The sequence below is a fragment of the Pollachius pollachius genome (genome assembly GCF_949987615.1).
Source record: "Pollachius pollachius genome assembly, chromosome: 5".
NCBI lineage: Eukaryota > Metazoa > Chordata > Actinopteri > Gadiformes > Gadidae > Pollachius > Pollachius pollachius.
In genome coordinates, this window is record NC_136938.1 from 20,420,944 (window position 1) to 20,435,864 (window position 14,921).

The 14,921-nt window shown below is 39.3% G+C and overlaps 1 protein-coding gene across 1 annotated transcript in view; it reads right to left on the bottom strand.

The window, feature by feature from the left end:
- Positions 1 to 14,921, bottom strand: part of LOC307075809 (CUB and sushi domain-containing protein 1-like) — a gene marked incomplete at its 3' end in the record, with an annotated part of 179,985 nt that overhangs the window by 155,969 nt on the left and 9,095 nt on the right.

A 14,921-nucleotide genomic window follows, 5' to 3' on the forward strand; every position in this document is an offset into this window, starting at 1 on the left:
GATGCTAGCAGACTCAAAACAAGTCAGTGTGGTCGATGCGGTTTTGTGCATAATGTTCCCAGACCTCGGTCTTCAGTACATCTGTCTACAGACGGAAGAGGGGACAAGCTTGTGTCCCATGGTGTTTGATTCTCCATAAGAAATGCATGGCTTTCGGTCAGTGGTGTAAGGTTGTACTGTGCTGAATTCACAAATAAAATGTATCCTTAACAGGCACGTTTAAAACAACCTTTGTACCAGAATGCTCAACTGACAGATAAAAGCTAAATGAGGGATGTTTTATATGAAAAATTGCATTTTATTCATGTTAAAGGGGTGTTCATGCACTGTTTTAAGAATGATTGTGTTTGTAAAATGCATCCACAGTAAGTGAGAAGAACGGTAATATGTAACTATCGATATGTATTGTTTCCGCATATTTGACTGCTCTTACATTCTTTCTCACACCTACCCTCATTTCCCTTGAAGTATAATTGTATTGTACCATTATCTTAATAAAATGGTTTAAGCATAGCCATTGCATGTTTATTTGTCACTTGTGTTAATGCATGCATGTATCATAGCATGCTTATTCGTTTTATGAATGCATTAGACAGTTTAAAAGTAGATTTATGACGTATCACGGAGGGTTAAATACAACCACTGATGCCCGAGGCTTGCATCATTGGGAATTGAACTGGCAACCTTCAGGGTCGAGTAGACAGAGACTCTTCCTGGCCATGCTAAACGATCCGGATAACGAGCCCCGTGAGATTCAACGAGTGTGTAGATTATCATAAATTAGCAAACTAATTAATATTCTGTTCAATCCATTCAGAAGACGTCAGGGCATCAAGGAAGCTACAGACTAAGGCTGGGAGGAGCCACAATGAAAGTTCATGATCACTAAGGAAGCACGGCATGATGAGCTAAATCACTAACCTCACCATTCTCTGTTGGGATGGCTTGCTCTTTTCTTACCATAAACACTTTGACTGGAGCTTAGCAATGTATTATTCTGTGCAAATCGTTTTCCTGCTTCAATAGGCCAACTATTTTAGTTCAACAAAGTTATGTGTTTATAATATGCAGAAACCAGTGTTATACTGATCTTAACCATGTCATATAGCCTTGATTAGTATTTATTTTGGATCATACTGAAAGGGTTATTCAAAGAAATGTATTGAACTATAAAGGTCTAATGCTATTCCGGAAATCCAATGCATACACCTGAGGCTACTAAAAAAGTAAATTAAAGTTCATGGTGTGAAAGTTCATGGTTGTCTAGATACAAATACAACCAGGCATTTGTTTTTGCTATTAACTTAAGTTGATAGTTTATGGATACATTTTTTGGTCAATATAGATTAAAACAATTATTTATTGATCAAATTGTATGATGAATAAACACTACATGTTGTAAAAGCTGTGCATACATAGCACAAAAATCAGTATAATCCCAACTCTGATACAGCTGTTGGATCTCTGAATGCTGACTGATGGGTTCAAGAACCTAAACCTCTCAATGGCCTTTGGATTTTCATAAGCTTAAAAAGATATGATACTCCGTGGCCGAAGAAACCGTTTACAATTGGATTAACAAATCTGTGGATAGCTATGAAAGGATCAGTGCTTGCCATCCAGTTAAATGTAAGGAGTAATATGTGACATGGCGTGTATAGACAACCATGTTGAAATCAATTCAGTTCCAACAGAGAGTGAAATCTCACTAGACTACCTGTATAGGTTTTACACATTATATTGTGTGTGTGTGTGTGTGTGTGTGTGTGTGTGTGTGTGTGTGTGTGTGTGTGTGTGTGTGTGTGTGTGTGTGTGTGTGTGTGTGTGTGTGTGTGTGTGTGTGTGTGTCTGTATGCGTGTGCGTGTGTGTGTATGTGTGGAATTTAACGTGGAAAAATGAGTTTTGTATGCATTAATGTATGCCAGGGCAGATGCAAAAACTTGTGATTTAGTTATTATAAACATATAACAGATACTGTATATTTGTCAGACCACACTTCTGATTTCTGTTGATTTCTGTCGGGATGATAAGAGAATTCAAACACATATGACACATGTTTCCAAAATAAATTGCCTACCCTAGCTTTAAAAGTGACCTTTAGAACAATTCAGGTGGGCATCAAAGACTGTAAAAAAAATATATGGATGTAGTGTCCATGACGTCGCTATTGATTTACACGCAACTGCTCTGAGGGTGTCGATTTGCTTTATAGTGATGGCGCCACTTTTGCAAGCAGCAGCGGAAACTACCCATATTTGGCATATTGAGGGCGGGAAACGAAAGGCCGCTTCGCAGTAGTTTATGGCCAACACATTAATATTCAGTTCTTACCGTTTTATTGAAATTAAACTGTCAAAAGGGACCTCTCATAATACATGATATGGTGATGAAAAATCCACTGAGATCCTAAACAAACAATGAAAAAACGTCAGCCACCTATAGGCCCTGGAAGAACTACATCTCTTCCGCCATGTCTGACACAAACAGCCGGTCATGGCTGCCGCCTGGAGGGCGGGCATGAAACAGGTACTAAAACTTATTTTTGACGAGAACAAGTCCGCGCCACAGCCCTGACCTGATTCCCCACTTGCCTCTCATCGATAATTAATAGAGGCCGAACCATTTTTGTCCCCAGTAGAAAAGAACCCTAATGTACAAACTCAGAATTTCCGGTAAACCTACGAGACGTATGTGTTGCTTGTGGGAGAGCGAGAACCTTTGAAATGAATGGCCAGCCATTTTTGTGTTCTGTATCCTTGTCATGGTGCTGAAATATGTGGACGTTTTTGTAGGTGACTTCATCTTTTCCTGCCACATTGGCACCTCAAGCAACTATTTTTTGGAAAGAGACGAATAATCTGTGAGTTTCAAGCAAACTCAATAGAAGAACCAGAGGTAGCAGCCCTGGAAATACGTTATTTATTTGTCCTGGTTGTGACTCGATGATTTCTACATTTCGACTGATCAAACACCATGAAATAATGTGTCATTGTTTTATAAGAACATAAATTTACATTTAATATTTGTCTCCCTACTTAATAAATTGACACTTTACCACCAAGAGCTTTCACACATTGCCTGAGAACACGTTGTGGAGATGGATAGAGAAGGCTCATTTTCATATTATGTTTGACGATAGTTTAAAAATTATTTTGAAAGGAAATAAATACATAAAATTACAAACATTTTCGGTTCTGAAAAGAAAAGTATAATATACATATAGACACATATATAAACACACATATATAAAATTGACTCATGCTTTGATGAGGCATAAATCTTTGATGAGCCGTATTATTTACAAGGCGATAGATACTCTTCTTTTTTGGTTTACCATACAGGTTAGTAGGTAATGGGGGGCCATATTACATCCATAAAGCATTGTACTTGTTGTGTAGTTGAAAATGGGCTCTGAACAAATGAATGAATGTATTTTGAACAAACACATTTGAGTTGAAGTGGCTCTGAAGTTCTGCTGTGCTCAGTGTGGGTTTGAACCTGCCGGGGAGAGAGTGAGTATTCTCTGAATGCAAAACATAATAGCCTACATCGAAAAGGCAACACAGTATCTAAATAACATTTAACATAACTATACTATCAGTTTGAAATGACATCAACTTCAAAATGTCCTATATTTCCGATGCAATGTTCTTAGGAATATCAGGCCATAAATTCTAACTTAAGAAAACTGTTGCAGTACTACACCATTCCTCCACTCAGAGACGCTCTCCATCGTCCCTGCTTGGCACTCAATCGTGCCGGGCGGGGAAATTATAATTCCAAACAGAATGTATCCGTGTAGGATGAATTTTGATTTAGGTCTGAAATTAATGAAGTGCACAGCCATTCTGCATTGGGCATATTTTATTATACCTTTTCGCGGCCAAACTGCACATTGGGTTGGGAAAGAGGCTGCAGCAGAAGACTCTGAGGTAAAGGGGTCACATGGACTCTTGTGACCCCTTGCACTGGAGGGAGGGGCAGGGTATTCTAGGGCGGCAGGGGATGTCCAGTTCCCCCTTGGAGGGTATGGATTTTTCAAATATGCCTGGGTGATCACATCAAAGTCAGCATCCGGAAAGAAAAATAGCAGAGGTTGTCAATAATCATTGGATATTTATAAATGATGACTATGGAACCAAGAATAGTGTCCAGAAACGTCCCTACAAATGCCACTGTTAGGGACTTGATGTAGTGTTTATGGTAATTCTATGTTTTTAATGTCAGACTAGAGTCTAGTCTCTCCAAGGGGAGCGGGCAAAATATTTGAATCATTCAGGTTTGCTTATTCGTGGCCAAAAGCGAACTGGACAAAGGCCAACAGGGACAACTTAAAATGTTCTTATAAAAGTAGGCAAAGGTAGAAAAATTGTATCAGAGATGAGATAAACAAACAGTGTTTTAAATATCCTGTTGATCGTGTTTGAGGCCAAAAGAGTGGGTACACGTTTGTCTTTGTCACCCACTTCCAGCCACCTTCTTATTTTGTTTTCTTTGTCCTTCCCTCTCTCTTTCACTTCATCTATAACATCTATTTCTCCAGTTACTCACTCGATTTTCCTCTCTCCCCTTTCTCTCTAAAACGGCAAAATAATCACATACACATTCATCACAATAATCCATCACATACTGTTCCAGATATATGTGGGATTAAACTGCAATGCACACTGGCTGGGTTTTATCCCTGCTCAGTAGCAATCACAAGCATTTTCTACTTTCCCATTCAATCAAAGCGCGTAGGTTGGACCTGTGTTTATTCAACTAAATATTTTATTACTTTGGCTAGAAGTTGCCATCTAAAAAAAGGGTATTTTCGTTTGAAATTTTAATTAAAAGTTTACCCAAATACAGATGTCCTTCATCTTCAACCACACAGTAGGGGTTGCACGACTAGTGATTCATGCTGATCAACATGCTGCAAAAAGTTGATAAGCTGTTTTCTGTTTACCTGTAGTGGCATGCTAGTACTAACGTTAGCATGTGTTGTCTAATATTTCATTTGGAGATGGTTTTTCATGCCGACTTCACCGTACAAATATTAAATAGGAATTTGCAGAAAGATCAAGAGTGCTGAGATCAAGGAGTGGGCATTAGCTAGTTTAGCTAGCTTGGGACTAACGCTCTCATATTTGCGTGATAAAAGGGCTATTAAACATGAGAGATCACAGGTTGGCAAACTGCTGTGTGTGCATGTGTTATTTTTGGTCACACATCAGGAGACACTTTATAATAGAGTTATTATGAAGTATTTTTTATGTTTTAGTATCTTATTTTGCTATACTTTGCATATCAAGATATCAAATGGCATGTATTGTATATTTATTATTGGCACATTGGGGCTAAATAAAAGGCCATTTCATATTTTTCATACTTTTCACTGTCAAAACCTGACCAAAATATATGTTTCAAGAAATTAGAAAAACGTGTCTTAGATCGTTTGGAGATGTTGGTGTGAGGGTGGATTAAAGTCTATTGCATTCACTACCTCATATTTTGATGTGAACAATAAGAATCATTGATCACACATCAAAGGCTGGATTGAAAATCCAAAGCAAGTCACGCACACATGACTTGCTTTGAAATGAAAGGTAAAAGGAAAAAGGAAACTTTTAAATAAAGCTATTTACTAACCCGGATTTACTAGCTATTTACAAAAAAAGTAAACAAAATAAATAAACGTTGGGTCACTCCAGTGTTTTTTTTTTTCATGATCATTTCGCAAGTGTTAAGTCAGTAAGTAAGGCCCAATAGCTGCACCCAGATTACAGATGGCCAGAACACACATAGGTGCCCAAGCAATATTCACAGGTTGCTTTTTTTTCATCTCAAAGATGAAAAAAAAAGAGTAAACAAAAAAAGTTTAAAAAAAAAAGTAAGAGAAAAAAACTGTTAAAGTCTAGCATTCAACATGATCCATGTTAAACATAGTTTGTAGATCCTGCACTACTACTATAAATATCTCAGGCATGTATATACCTGTCTTTACATGCCTGAGATGGCCGTCATGTTGTGCTAATCCCCAGAGATATATTGTTTACTGAAACAGGTTTTTTGGCAGCGCTATGCGGAAAAAATAATGTTTTTCATATAGGCTATAGTTTGGGGATAGGACATGAAGAAAATATATAAAGACATTGGGATAGATTTAAAAAAGCCTGGTTAGTTAAAATAAATAATAAATACAAATAAATATGGAACAAATGAAAAATCATCAAATGGGATTCTCTTGTGTATATCATTTTCTTAAATATATTTTCAGATGTGTGCAGACATTTCTCATTTTAATGAACATTTAAAAAAAAATAATAAATCATACACATATTTGGAATTCATAAAAGGCATACAAGGCTTTCATACAAGACTCGAGAAATGTCATTAATGAAATACATTTGTGAATCTTGTTTTGCAAATGTTTTGTGTGTGTGTGTGTGTGTGTGTGTGTGTGTGTGTGTGTGTGTGTGTGTGTGTGTGTGTGCGTGCGTGCGTGCGTGCGTGCGTGCGTGCGTGCGTGTGTGCATGCGTGCATGCGTGCGTGAGTGTGTGTGTGTGTGTGTTAGAGTGAGTGATTGAGTGATTTAGTGCGTGCATGCATGAGTGAATGAGTGAGTGATGTTGAGAGAGAGAGAACAAGGGGCACATGGTGAACTAATACTGATGACTCAGCTGTCAACAGAACAGTGTGTCAACAGCAGGTGCTTAGGGGCCAACACTCGCTCTCTCCAACACACACCCACACACCGGCCCGTCCACAACACAATATCAAACACTAGAACAATGAAGATATTTGTGGTGCATCCCAATGTATATTCCTGGTGTACAGGGGGAGGAAATGTTTTAAAGTGGTTTCCCGTGGCTGTTGAATCCACAATAGGTATGCCCTACGGCTAGTCATTCTTTCTACAGATCTGTAAATGATGTGGAGTACTCTTATCAGTTTTAATGGTGTGAAATGTGTAGAGGAAGAGTATATCTATTCGTTTGATTTAAAAATACATGATACATAAGCCTAAGAATATATCACGCATTTTAAATTATCACATAAATTGTGATTATTTCATATCATCACACCCCTGTGGGTGGAATGCTTACAAACAAGGTAGCCTATGTCAAATATTTTTTTACCTGACATACGACAAAGAATCCATTCAAATGTGGATGAAAGCAAACATGCTGTAAGTCCTTGACAGTTATTTTTCATATTAAGTCACGATATAAAGCTGCAGATTGCCTGTTTGCCTTCACACAGGTCTTTACATGCTAAATCCTTCCATTACTGTGTCCAAACCACCCACATCACGTCACGCTGTGAGCGTCGGTACCGCTGGGGGAATCGGCAGAACAGTGCCGGAAAACATTGTTCAAATATTTATATTTATTTACTTTATGTGATCCTCAGAGAATAAAAAAAGGGCATTTTAGGAGACCTTTATTTATATTGTGACAATGTTTCTCTTATGAAACCTTGCAAAAATGTTTAGTGAAGGTGTATTTAACGCCATTAAACCCAGTAATTATGCAATAGCTAAAAAAGACGCATGATTCTTGTTTAACGTACCATATGTAGTGTAAAAGAACGTTTCCAGATATTTAATTTGTCCTCTCCCTCCAGATGGGCTCTTTATTGATAAAACGTTTGATTTAATAAAGGAGTCTGTGTTTGGGAGAAAATGCTATGCAGAAACATGACTTGTGTTGGAGATGGTGCAATATGTTTGACATAAGGTGGTTCACCAATTACTTGGTTAAGTTCCATTACTGCAAGCTCAATTGCTTGCGGTGTCTGACTTGTTCTTATCCACGCTTAATTTTTGGAGTCTAAAGTAAATTGTGTGTGTGCAAAATTGGCAAACAAAACACACTTGCACAAACATCAACAAGCATCATGCACACAGCGAACAGATCATACTGTGGGATGTGAACCGTAGATAAAGAATTAAAGTTGCAAACAAGCTGACAGGGGAAGTTCCAAATTTGTCAAAATGATGTGGATTCCCATAATGGTGCCTCCAGTGACAGTGTGCTGTAGCTTTAAATAGGCACTGTGTTCAAATCTCTCATGACAATATTACATGACCTCAACTTAGGATCAGCCCGCCTCTTCCTTGCTCTCTCTCTCTTTAATTATGGTTGCTTTGGCGATGAGTGTGAAAATACACAAATCAATGTAGCAATTAAATGAACCCAAATTAAGAGAAATACGTATTTTTGTGGCTGTTTTGAACTCTTTTCTAAATGTTCCAATTTCTTTCTGTGAAACGTTTGGTGGCCGCGAAAATGTGTTGTGAGCTGCCGAAAGAGGCATTCGGGTCCGACAGATTCATCGGCCTGCCGATTTAATCGGCCGATTATAGCCTTTTTGAAAATAATCAACATCTGCCAAAAGTCGCTGATTAATGCCGTTTTTTTCTTTTTGTTGTTTTTTTTCTTCTTTTTTTACTAGAAATGTAATTGGCCAGGAGATACCTTTGCTGTTCACCTTCCTCTGTGCCAAGTGAGAGGGTGTTCAGTATTATTGGCAACATTTATGAGGAGAAGCTCAGCTCCCTCAAGGGAGAGAATGCTGAAAAGCTGTGCTTCCTGCACTACAACCTGCCCCTGCTGAAGTGGCAATATTAAGGCAGGGGCATGTGAATAGAATTTTATTTGGAAAATATCCATATGCTGTTTGCCCCACACAACACAAATTACCTCGTTCCTATACAGTTATTTTATGTTACTATTAAATATTGTTTTCAAATATGTTGTGTACAGTTACAAAAAAGTTCTTCTTCCTGCACTTTATGTCAAAAGATTGTTGGACAAAATGTTAATATGCTGCTTGCCCCAGCCTCACATAACTCATTATTTTGCAGTGATTTGATTTCTTTATTTGTTCCAATATGTAAGTAAAAAGAAGAATTATGTTACTAATAAAAAGAAGTTCCTGCACTAATTTTTTAAGATCTTTTTTATTTTATTTTATTGACAATAAGACAAGGCTGTATTTGCACTAATTTTTGATAGTAAATGTATTCTAAAACACTCAAAGGTTGTGCATTCAATTAACATATTCGTCGTAAGTGTTTAAAGTATATTTAAGGGATCGGAATCAGAATTTTTCTCTGAAAATAATCGGCATCGGCCCTCCAAAATCAATATTGGCCGGGCCCTACCTTCATCAACACTCTCCAAGGCATTTTTGCTTTTCTCTTATTGGATAAAACCAACGTTCGGCTCAGGTTCAGTTCTGTGTTCCTTTTATTTCTCCTTTATTTTATTCACCAGTGAAATAATTATTTCATCAAAGAAAGTAACCATTTGTTTACATGTTTTATCTAATGTGGTTGTTGAAGAAACCAGGGAAACCAAAGTGAACTTAGAAAATAGGTCCCCAACGGTCCCAGCAGTGGAATCAGCTGGGCCCTCGTGATGTGTAATACCACTGCTGACCACTGGGCCACCGCGTCATGTTTACCCTGCTCTCTGTCTCCCTCCATTTCTTCGTTTAATTTCCCTGTTAATGTGCCCATCTTCCCTTATTCCTCTCCCTTGATCTGTGAATGTTTAAAAACCTCTGCATTCATCCCACTGTAAATCTATTTCTCTCCCTTGCTCTGTGAATGTTTAAAAACCTCTGCATTCATCCCACTGTAAATCTATTCCTCTAAATGTCTTACACAGAGACCCCCCCGCCCGCCCCCATCCAGTGTCTCTGTCGGGCTTCCCCTCCCCTCTTCCCTGTATTTCTCTATCCAGCTTATCCCCCTCGCCCCCATCACTCCTTCCCCTCATCCACCCGCCCTTCATCCTCTACCGAGAGATGGATGAATGGACCAAAATAGTTAATGAATCAAAGAATTGTTTTGTGTGTGTGTGTGTGTGTGTGTGTGTGTGTGTGTGTGTGTGTGTGTGTCTGTGTGTGCATGTGCGCGCTCATGTGTCTTTGTGAAGAAAGAGAGGACAGAAGGAAATCCATTGAAAAGTGCATGTGCTGAAATATGAATATACTGTGTTTATCTGCCATTGATTGTGTGTCAAACAATGTTATGTGTTTTTGTTAGTTTCGTTTTTAAATGATTTAGTCATTTGGAACATATTGTTTTGGTCCCATTCAGTCGATGAACAACCTAAAAAAAACTGTGTGCCTGCATGTGTGTGTGCGTGTGCATGTGTGTGTTTCTGTCGATGACATGAGGGTTACACACAATCCACTAGCATCTATTAGCTGGTCTCGCGTAAGATGCGCCCATGCACTTATCCTATGTTTTAGGTTATCAACATAAAAGCACACAAGGACGGCCATGTAAAAAAAGCAATAAAATAATAACAACAATAAGTGTCAACCTTTGTAAAATATAAATATAAAACCCATAAAACCCATGTGTGATCAACCATAAAAAGTGTGCAGTATGATCACCGCATTGTCCACACTGCCTTAATGGGAGTACGTATTGGTAGGCCTACACGTACTACAGATAGGGAAATGATACATGAAGTACATGAGGCCCGAGGTGAATGTGAATCGAAATGACACATAAAACATCCAGTGAGACAACAAGGGCGGGGCCGGAAGGCTGTTTATCCACTGGCAGAAACACTCCATTGGTGGTGTGCAACAGCAGTTACAGTCTTACCAAGATATTATTCTTAAGACATTTGTGTTGTAATATGCAATTCAGACACACACACTGCGGTGAGCCTGTGCACGTGCACACAAACACACAATCAAACACGCACACACACACACACACACGCACACACGCACACACACACACACACACACACACACACACACACACACTCACACACTCACACACACACACGCTGGTATAGCTGTGTAAGGATGATTTATAGCCCCTGTTATGTTGGATAATGAACTATAATATATATTATAATTTAACTATGATTAATATCTCTAGGTGTGTGTGATTATGTAGGAAAAGGAAAGGGGAATAGTGCATATGTATGTGTGTGCATGTGCGTGTGGGTGTTCCTGCTGTGTGTGTTTGTGTGTGAATGGATATATTTTATGTCAGGGATTTATTTTTGGTTGTAAGGTTAAATTCCCTCCAATAAAATGTGTGCATAGTATTGTGATTTGTCATTTATGTGTTTGTTTGCGTAATCTAGTTTGGTAGGAGTAAATACCACACTGTTGACAGGACAGGAGCAGTTTCCCTTTGAGGGATACTGGCGTATTTTATTAAAGGAGAAATCTTCCTACAATATCATCATTCAACCTACCTAGACGAAAACATATGATGAAGTTATTATTATGATGACATGATGGTTTCATTCATTCATTTGCCTTTTTGTACATAATAACATTTGCCAAAAACATTCTGAACTGCAAATTGCTTGTGTGCTTTCGACGAAGTTCTACACCTTTTCTTCATAACCCAGATGTGGCTTTTTGTCTAAAAATACAAATGTTAACCGCATAATGTGGCAGTTATGCTGGTTTTAACAATCAAATGACAAGGTGAGGACAACATCTTAAAATTAATCACTTCATAAAACTTGGAAATAGCAAGGCCATTTGCTTAAAATACTGATATTTTTTTTCAGTAAAAAAAATACAGACAGGCTAAGGGCATAAGTATTTAAAAAAACTTATAAGGAATACAAGATAATCCAGAGAGTGTTTAAACTCTTTCTAAGGGTGTCTTGACAGCTAACCCCAAGTTATCTTCAAGATCTACAATTGCACTGACAGGGTTAGGAACATCTCTGGTGAATGCTTGAAGAGGATCCTCATTTGCTTGTTGATAGCTGAGTTTCTGGCATTTTCTCAGCCGTAATGCTACTTAACATCTTTTCTAAAACATGGAAAAAACGTACCTAGTCAGTGGAAAATCGTTGATGACTAAATGTTTAAAAGCTGCAGCAGCAATCGCCTCCATTTTCATGGAACGAGAACACACGCGAGCACGAACAAAGTAGTTAAAAAGTAAATATCAATTTTCATACGGAATGTGTTTTTATTAAGATGTAGTGCATGGCCCTGGCATATTTTGCATGCGCTGCGGGTGTCTAGGTGGGTCTGTAGGTTAGGGTGGACAGGAAAGGAGGAGCAGGGAAAGGAAATACAGTGATTGCACATTCTGTGCAACACATCAAAGTAGTGAAATAGTTTTTGAAGTTTCATTTCTTAAGAAGTCCAGCAAAGTGTATGTTTGGAAGAGGGGGAGAAAGAGAGTGGGGAGAGGGAGAGAGAGATGGATAGAGGGAAGAGGGAGAGCGAGGGAGAGAGTGATGGAGAGAGGGGAGAAAGGGAGAGAAAGAGAGAGCGAGTGTGTGATGTTACTGATGTTAGTGAGTGAGTGAGTGAATGAGTCATTGAGTGAGTCAGTGAGTGAAGAGAGATGAATTCTTTGTATGTATACGTTTTAATAAATTCTTCATAGTTTACGCTTCATTTTACAACCCAAGCCTGAACAGACGGTTATAAATTAACTATACGGTGCCTCAGTCATTTGCTTTTGTTAAGGTGATTTAATGTTGTTGCATATTGCCAGTCAGGTTCTCCATCAATGCCACTCAAAATTGGCAAACTGAAAACCAAGGTCCTTTGAAATTCATCATTGCCATGGCGTCTGCTGTGCCAGATGGTGTCAAGCAACTTGATAAGGAAACATTTAAACGTGAGGTGTTGTCAGAGTGTCTGATGGGTATGGGCAAGATCCAAAGCCTGTTCCGTTCAACTGGCGGGCCCCCTGTCACCGCCCTGCTGGCCAGTGATCAGAATGTTAACATTTTGATTATAAATAATAGATAGATATTCGAAGGAAGGGAAATAATTTGGTGAATTGCAAGAAGGAGCGCCCTTCTACACTGTGTTTATTTGCCACTTTACAGACATTTTGCCGAAGAACGCTTGTGTCCGGAGAGGATATTGTAGCTTGTCATCCCGGCTATGGATTGTGTGCACTGCCAATTACACACACACAGACCCCCGCCCCCAGCAACATGATTGGATGAAAAAATATGAAATGAAAGGTCGATGAAACATTCCATTCACACCAATTTTAGCTAGTCTGCTATCTAATACAAATTAACGTCAAAGATTTTAGATAATCTAAAGACTTTTGATTAAAAATCTAAAGTCTGATTTGTGAGACCATAGATAAATGTGTTGTGGCTCCACAATATTTATCAACGAACCCTTTCTTTGGCTGCCAAGTATTAGTAGGAATCCGAGGATGGCAATAGTGCTGCAGTTAGCTTTTTGATTACAAATAGCATTGTTGTTTGGGTTTACTCTAAAAATCGCACTTCTGGACAATCTCCTGCAGTCAGCAGTAATTTCTATTTAGTACATTATCTCAGAAAAGCAATTTTCCTGTGGGGGTTATTTAAGTAAATGTCTGCACTGGCCTGAAAACAAATGTTGCTGTGAAACTCATATTTACTTGCTGTTGAAAGTGCTACATTGCTGTTCCATTATAGGCATTTCATTTGATTCATTTGACTCATTCTTCTGTCTGCCCAATGTTCGAATCCAAAATCAGACCTCAGGGGCATAAAAATGCTGTTAACCAAATTGTAAAAAAATAACATCAGAAAACTGCACAACACCTAATGGCCTCATTTATAAAAGCATGTGTCTTGGCAACGGTAAAATATTTTTTATTAGTTGTTCCGATTTCTTTGGGTGGGGGCGATATGTTTTCTTTTAAAGAAAAAAAGAAAAATCCATTCCACTGATTTGTTTACGTCGATTTCACGACGGGAGTATTTGTCCGCTTGCCAGCAGTCAGCAGGCTGGCGAACTCCAAAGTTCGACGGCTCCGTAACGCTGGCAGACATCAAGGAGCGACCGTAGCAAAGCGCGCCAGTTAGTTTCAAGGCATGGTGGGTTTGGGGGGGGGGGGGGCACAGACACTTATCCTTCTATGCCGTACGTCAGTGGGGATCCGTAATGAGATGTCAGAACGTATCCAAACTAAGGGCTATCATCTGGATCGTAACGGGGCTGAGGGAGGAGAGCCGGTCCTGAAAGGACAGATATAAAGGCAGAGGAGGGCGGAGAGGAGTGCATTGGGTGAGGTTCTACGTCGGCAGCAAAGGGAGGTTGCCTACAAAAGGAAAAGAAAGACTGAAAAGGAGAGAAAACCATATAACAAATATATGTACGAATGGAGATTTATGTCTCCTTCTTTCGGAATTTCTTTTTTTGTGGCCGCGTCTTCGTCCTTCGTGCCACCTCCTGTCTATTTCCCCCGTCGCCTACCAGTCGGGAGACTCCCTCCATACATGTATCTTTAGCCACCGCTCCTGGTCGCTATGGCTGAGGCAACGTGACATTTCCTCGGTATGTCTCAAACTCGGGTCTGTAGAAGTCTAAGTGACACTGATTTTGCCCAAGGGAGAGGTGTGTGTGTGTGTGTGTGTGTTTGTGTGTGTGTGTGTGTGTGTGTGTGTGCGCGGGTAAATACCACAGGGATGTGTGCCCTATATAGAAATCCATCTCAAACCTCGGTCATCTTGGGAAAAGGTATGAGTTTAGCGACGCAGACTTGATTCTTGGAGTCAGTTCATCTTTCCACATTTTCCCCTCCATTTTGGCTTGGCTTACATCACTTCCAGTGCCATCGTCTCCATCCTCCATGGCCCTGTCTCCAACAATATCCCTACTCTTGTGGAGATCAATTTTCCACACGTTTCCACCAATTGCTTTCCAAGTCCCCTTTCGACTATGCCATCATAATCAAGTAATTATTTCCACTGTATGCAGAACAACATAATTTTGCCATTGATTGTGTTTAGAAATGGTTAAAAACTTTTGGTTTTCACTTTAACAAGGCCAATTGTCCTGGGCATACATGCTCAAAACCTCTCGTCATGTATCCACTCTTTGGTATTCAGTGGCGGCTTCTCTCTCTTCCCCCCCCCCCCCTCCCCCCTCTCTCTCTCTCTCTCTCTCCCCCTCCCCCCCCTC